The sequence below is a fragment of the Erinaceus europaeus genome, chromosome 2 (assembly GCF_950295315.1).
Source record: "Erinaceus europaeus chromosome 2, mEriEur2.1, whole genome shotgun sequence".
NCBI classification, from domain to species: domain Eukaryota; kingdom Metazoa; phylum Chordata; class Mammalia; order Eulipotyphla; family Erinaceidae; genus Erinaceus; species Erinaceus europaeus.
The window spans coordinates 176529766-176537285 of NC_080163.1; positions in this window are offsets into that span (position 1 = coordinate 176529766).

Genomic DNA, 7520 nt, shown 5'->3' on the forward strand with positions numbered 1-7520 from the left:
CACACGCCCAACTTAGGCACACACAGAAAGGAAATAAACAGAGGAATTAAAAAACTGCCATGCAAAAGGAGACAAAGAGGTCTCCAAAGTGATGAGTGCACAGGTGGGTCCAAATCCGGGAGCAACCCCGAAGGTTAACAGAGGGGAGTGTTTTAAATGCTTGTGGTCCATATACACAAGGGAAGTCTACTCACCCATTGAAGATGGAGAAATCATCCTCTTGCGTCCTGCTGTATGGAACTTCAGGTGGCCATGTTTAGTACCATTTGTTGGAAGGAGAAAGATGAGTATTTGGCAATCTCACTTATAGATGGAGCTTAAGATATAAGGAAGAGGTTCAAGGCCCTGGCTCCCCCACCTGCAGGGGAGTCTCTTCACAGTCAGTGAAGCAGTTCTGCCGGTGTCTATCTTTCTCTCCCCCTCTCTGTCTTCCCCTCCTCTCTCCATTTCTCTCTGTTGTATCCCACAACAACATCAACATTAACTACAACAATAAAACAAAAAGGGCAACAAAAGGGAATAAACCAATAATTATATTTTTAAATGCCCTTTCCCTTCATTTAAAAAAAAATAGCAAGAAAAAGCCAGATACATGGCAGAATTTAGACTGGGCTTGGCCTGTTGCAACAAGACCAGGCCTTGTGCTGTAACAGGAAGAGGAAGAGTGGGTGCTGGAGATACCCACTCTGCCCAAGGGTGGCAGAAAGGCTAAGATGGCTGTGGAGTCAGTGTGCAGGTGACTGTCAGAGACGGGGAGAAATTGTGCCCACTTGATAACTACTATTTTTAAATCATTCTCTCCCAAGTAGAAAAAAAAAAACGGAAAGGAATTTTGAAGATTAACAGTAGGCTGTTTTGAGTTGAGGTAGATTCATAAACCAGTGTTTCAGAAATTGATATCTTCCCTTTTTCAAAATGTGTTGCAACACCTTATCTTCCACCAGAGTCCACTGAACCCCCTGCACCCCATCTGCAGACTCTGGGGTCTAAGCACTAAACTCTAGTTTTCCACACAAAGAACTTCTACTGTCCTTAATTTAAACTAGAGTTTATGGACAGAAGTTACTTTCCTAATTCAGGTGGCTCACTTATGTATTGTTACGATTAAACTGAAGTTATGTAGAATACAGTTTTTAGATCAGTATATAGTGCATAGTAATAGCCTCTCAGCCATTTATTTTTATTTCCCCAAATGTATTGTTCTTAATTTTACAAATACCTCATGTGTTTTAGATTTTGCCCATTTGGCTTTGGCTGGAATTCAATTACTCTGCGGGTCCTTGTCTCATCATCTAGTGGGTAACAACCTTTTCCAAAATGGGCCAGGGAGTGAGTTACTGTTGTTTCCTTTCTCTTAAAGTTAATAATACAGGGTGGAGGAGAGAGCATAATGGTTATGCAAACAGAATCTCATGCCTGAGGCTCCTAAGTCCCAGGTTCAATCCGCCAAGCCACCATAAGCCAGAGCTGAGCAGTGCTCTGGTGTTTCTCTGTGTGTGTGTGTGTGTGTGTGTCTCTCTGCATTGCTCTAAAAAATAAATAAAATTAATTTAAAAAAAAAGATTAGAATACCATTCCAAGCACACATGAGAAAACTCCATTTAGTCTGGACTATGAATGCCCTAACACAGTAAGGATTAATACTCTTCTGAAATCCCTTCTAGAAAGGTTTTGCAGTACATCTGGTGTCTCTGCTAGAATTATTTTATCTCCAAGAATTTAAAGTATTAACTTAGTGCTATTAGTCATAGGAAATATTCAAAGGCTGTAGCAATACAAAAACCATCCTTGATTAGGTAGCATCATGAATGAATCTCAGCTTGTAAGGAAGTGTGTATCTGTATATATACACATACACATAGTTGTATGAGAAGTTTTCGCTAAGGAACTCAGTGTTCTAAGAAACATTTAAGATTGTTTTATGTACTGCATAATCCTGAAGTGTGAGGGCTTTATTTACATTTATGGTTTTTCATTCCATCAGTGAATGTCCCTCTCTAGTTAAGTGGATTTGAACTGCATTTATACTTCAAGCATTATTGACCTTGTGGATCTAGGACCTCCTGTATGCTTGATTTCACCACTTCTAGGCTGCTTTTTCATTCAGACAGAGGGACAAGAGAGGTGAAGAGAGAAAGATGGTGTACTGACTACATTCAAACTTCTCCTGGTCCATTCTCTTCCCATGTAGGGCCAGGGCCCAATTCTGGGCAGCCTGCTCTACTTGGTGAACTATGTGTGTTAAAGGGTTCATTTTCCACATTATTTTAAACTGTTTTTCACAGGTAGCATTTGCAAAACAGTGTCTTGGAATGAGGATAGGTTGACTTTAGATGCCAGTTATAGGCATAGCTGCTCTTTACAAATTAGTGAAAATTCAGTTTTCTACATCATGGATATTGCTTTATTATAAATTCCCTTTTCTTTATTATTCCCCACTCCTTCTCTCTGTCTCTCTGTATTATTTGTTTGTTTGTTTTACCAGAGCACTGCTCAACTCTGGCTCATTTTATGATGGTATAAGCTGCTGAGCCTGGGACTTTGGAGTGTCAGGTGTGAGAGTATTTTTGCAGAACCAATGTGCTCTCTACACCTGCTGGAACAGTGACTTCTTTGTGTCAAATTCTTCTCAAGAGAACATACCAGAGCATCATTCTGGCACATTCAGTGCTGGAACCAAATTCAGGATCCTATGCTTGCAGATCCTGCTTTCTGACTTTTGAGCTCCCTCCTGGGTCACAGTAATTCTGCTTTTAAAAACAACCAGAGCACCTCTGAGCTTTGCTTGTGGTCATGCCAGAGGTTCCACTGGGACTCCAGAGCCTCAGGCATGAAAACCTTTTGTATAACCACTATTATGCCTCCCAGTCGCTGCAGTTGTGTTTGCAAAATGGACTTGTAGCACCAAGGTTTGGTGCAGGGACCTGAAGGAGCAAGGAGCAGCCCTGAGTGCTGCCATGTAGCTGTTGTGAGCTGAAGCTGGGTTTGGAGGTTAGTTTACCATGTCAGGAAAACTTCACGGAACTCATTGTGACACCTGTGCTTTTCCTCCCTTTATTATGCTTTCATCAAAGTCTAGGTGTTCTTTAAAGGAGGCTTGGTGCTCTTCTCTTTTCAGAACCACTAGAATTCCTTTCGTCATGGTACTCTCAGCATCATGACTGCCATTGGTTTGAAGCTCATCACTAACTCTTTAGAATCACTGCTGCTTGAATGTTGCTAACATTATGCTTGTTTACACTTGAATTGTGGCTTCTGGTGGGCAGAAGACGTGTGCTTTCTTTCCTCTCTCAGAGCCTAAGTCGTGTCTGATACTACGCAGTTGTAAAATCACTAGTAGCCACAAACAACTTTTCATGCTTCTCTTTTCTGTTTTCATATTAGTATAAGTAGAGATTGCTCTGGCTCTGTGCATGTCTTTTTTCCTTCCCAAGGGATTTTCTGATTGAGTATGATATGTAGTTATTTTTTGTTGTTTTCATTTTTATAACTTACAGGTTTAAATTTATTCTGCTTTGCAATGGCACTTAGTCTTCCTGAGCTAAAACTGCGAAAACTGTTTTAAAAAGACCAGAGGCATAAAGGAGGAAAATGATAGTTATAACTAAATATCTTTTTTAACATTTGTATTAGGGATTTAGTAATGCTTTATAAGATTATAAGATGCACAGCCATGATGTGACACCAAACCTATTGCCAAAGTTCTGTACTGCTGTCCACAAGAGGAACCACCATAGTTTTCACAAAATCTTAGAAGTTAGCTTGGCTGCTGCTGTTTCTTTCACTTTTTTCCAAGTTCATTTGTTTCAGTTTTCTATATTCCTTGTCCAAAAGGACATGGTGCTATCTCTTTTTTAAATTAGAAAATATTTTTCTATAACTATATACCTGAAATTATTATTATTATTATTATTTATTATCAACAAATTTATCAGTGGTATGGTAGAATGAGTAATGGTCATTATTTTTCTGTTTTATGTGTTAGAACAGAAAGAAATTAAGAGGTGAGTGGGAAGAGAAAAGGGAAGGGGACAGGTGTAGTGGGTTAAGAGCCCATGGTAGGAAGTTCATGGACCAGTTTAGGAATCCACATTGGTGCCACCCACTCCCAACCTACAGAGGGGTCACTTTACAAGGGGATGAAGCAGGTTTGCATGTGTCTGTGTTTCTCTCCCCCTGTCTGTCTTCTCCTCCTCTCAATTTCTCTTTGTCCTGTCCAACAACAATGACAGAAATAACAATAATAATAACTACAACAAAGATAAACAACAAGGGCAACAAAAGGAAAAAATAGCCTCCAGGAACAGTGGAGTTGTAGTACAGGCACTGAGCCCCAGCAATTATCTTGGGGGGGGAATTAAAAAAAAGAGAAAAAAGAGAGAGATGGACTTTTAAACGTACTTCACCACTCATTAAACATTCTTCTTGCTGGTGGGGAGCAGGGGCTCAAACCCAGGTCCCTGTGTATGGTAAGAGCAGTCTCAGCTGTGTGCATCACCAGCCATGCCCCATTCTAACATGGTTATCTAGTTGTCTGTTTTAGGTTGGTTCCATATTTTGACTTACCAATTATATAGCTATATAAACATAGCTTGTGCATGTGTCTTGGGATTAGCATACAATTTAATATTAGAAATTAAAGTGCATATATATGTTTTTTAACAGACTATTTACTTATTATTGGACAGGGCAGAGAGAAATCTGGGGGGGGGGATGGAGAAGGCGAGAGACAGAGAGGCACCTGCAGCCCCGCTTCACTGCTCTTGAAGCTTTCCACACCTCAGGCAGAGACCAGAGGCTTGAACCTGGGTCATTGTGCACTGTAACATATGCGCTCAACCAGGTGTGCCACTGCCTGGACCCTAAAAATATAAATATGTAATTTATATTTTTAATGAGAGAGAAAGAAAAAGAGACAAAACAGAGTACTGCTCAGCTCCAGGTTATGGTGGAGCTGATAATTGAACCAGGGACTTCAGAGCCTCGGGCATGAAAGCCTGTGACATGCAGAACCATTATGCTGGCTCCCCAGCAGGGTCAGTGAAAGATAAGGAAGTCAGATGAGTGACATGCCTGGAGACAATGTGAGTATTCAAGACTATGGGAAGTTCTTAAAAATTGAGAAAAGTGGGCAGTTTGTGTATCACCCAGTAGAGCACTTAAGTTGCCTTGTTGGTAACTTTGGTTCCAACCCCAGTCTCCACCCGCGAGGCGGGGAGGGGGGAAAGTTTTAGAAATAGTAGAGCAGTTCCACATCTCGGTTCTTCATCTTTGTCTCTACATACATTCAAAATGAATAAATAAAATAAAGACAGCTGATGATGATGTTAGAGTCCTGTAGCTAATAATAAAAAGGACATAAATGATATATAAATTATATGTGAATAAAATAAATAAAAATTAAATTAAATGAAGACAGCTGATAATGATGATAGAGTCCTATAGCTAATGAGCAGAAGCCATAGCATTAACAACAACAATGAAACATCAAGAAGAAAATGGCACATTGGCCTTTAGAGGATTTCAAATATTATGAATAGGGTACAGAAAAAGTACAGGTAGTCAATAAATACATAAAAATATTACACTTGTTCATTTATGATCTAGGAGGTGCAAAAGAAACTCTAATGCTGATTGTATTTATAAGTAGCATAAAAATGTGGGTCACTATTGAAAAAAAAAAAACTCCCATGCTCAGTGATTTGGGACTGAAATAATTGTTTCCATCTTTTTTTAAAGAAGATTTTTTAAGGTGCATTTAAAAATTTTTTATTTTCCCTTTTGTTGCCTTTGTTGTGTTTATTTTTGTAGTTATTATTGTTGTTGTCCTTGTTAGATAGGTTAGAGAGAAATGGACAGAGGAGGGGAAGACAGAGAGGGGACAGAAAGACACCTGCAGACTTGCTTCACTGCCTGTGAAGGGACTCCCCTGGAGGTGGGGAACTGGGGTCTAGAACCTGGATCATTACACCACTCCTTGCATTTCAGCCACATGCACTTAACCCACTGCTCTACTACCCAACTCCCTGTTTCTATCTTTTTTATTGCCTTTCTGAGCTTTTTAACTTTTTATTTATTTATTCTTTTGTGCCCTTTTTTAGTTGATGTAGTTCGTATTCTTGTTGATGTTGTTGGATAGGACAGAGAGAAATGGAGAGAGGAGGGGAAGACAGATATGAGGAGGGAAAGATAGACATCTGCAGACCTGCTTCACCACTTGTGAATAGACTCCGCTGCAGGTGGGGAGCTGGCGGCTCTAACTGGGATCCTTACACTCGTCCTTCTGCTTTGTGCCACCTGTGCTTTACCCACTGTGCTACCGCCCAACTCCTGACCTTAAACTTGTATAATTTTCAGGTGTGGTAGTAGTGCACACAGGTTTTCATTTTTTTAACTATGATAAAAGCATATTCTGACATTTTAGAAAATTTGTACTTTTTATTTTGGAAAATGTGCACTTGCTTGTTTAAAAATGTTACTTCTCTTTGAAAGAGCATTCATTGAATGTTATATTTTCTGAAGTTCTTAGTAGACAGTGTAGTACTAAGTTATCCTAAAAAGAGAAAGGGCAGTCAGGTTGAACAGTGACCTTCATTTCCCCAGGAAGCCAGTTTTGACCTGTGACCTTCTGACGTGCACATGGTGCACAGATAACAGTGTCAGCATAATGAGTGGCTATTCCATGACCATTTGTTCCCACACTTGGCTACTGTCTGGGAAGTGCTGGGCTAAGGAGTAAAAGGCTAGTAGCTGAGGGCCTATGGCACTAGGAGTGTCACTTGAACTTTGCAGTGAAATGTGCTGATCACAGTAACAGCCATCCAGAAATCGGAAGTGCAGCATCTTTAGTCTCTGCTACTGTCTCCTCCTGGGCTGACTGCAGACTCAGCCATGTCCTTGCTCTGGCCCATGGAACATGGACAAATGGGAAGGAGGTAGAGACCTCAGTGGCTGTCTGGCTGTGGGAGCCCTTCTTCCAGCACTGAAGAAGCTCGGTGCCACCCTGTAGAGGCTTGGGGAACAGGCAACACACAGAAAGTAGATCCAGTTGAGCTGTTAGCTGCCTGCAGACACATGGGACCTCAGCTAATGTAGAGCTGCCCAGAGGAGCCCACCAAGGTTTCATCAGAGCCCTGAGCAAAGAGAGGGGTCATATAAGGCACAGAGTCAGGTAGTGATATTTATTATAGCAATACAATCAACAAGAAGATACATTAAAAGATTCTATAAATACATACATACAGTGAAAGGAATAAGAGAGAGATTTCTGTGAAAAGACTCTCAAACTAGGATGTAAGAAGGCATCAGGGAAGATGACTCAAATGAAATGAGCTGGATGTGGAATGTTGACATTTTTCATTGTGACCCCACAAGACAAAAAGTTTAAAAGAACTGTCTTATTCAGAGGGCTTCATGTCTTCCACCAGGAAGTTTACACATAGATGGCAGGACGGAGAACTAAGTCAAAATCCTGCAAAGGATTAGGAAAATAATTGTTGTCAGTTGGATATCATAAACTG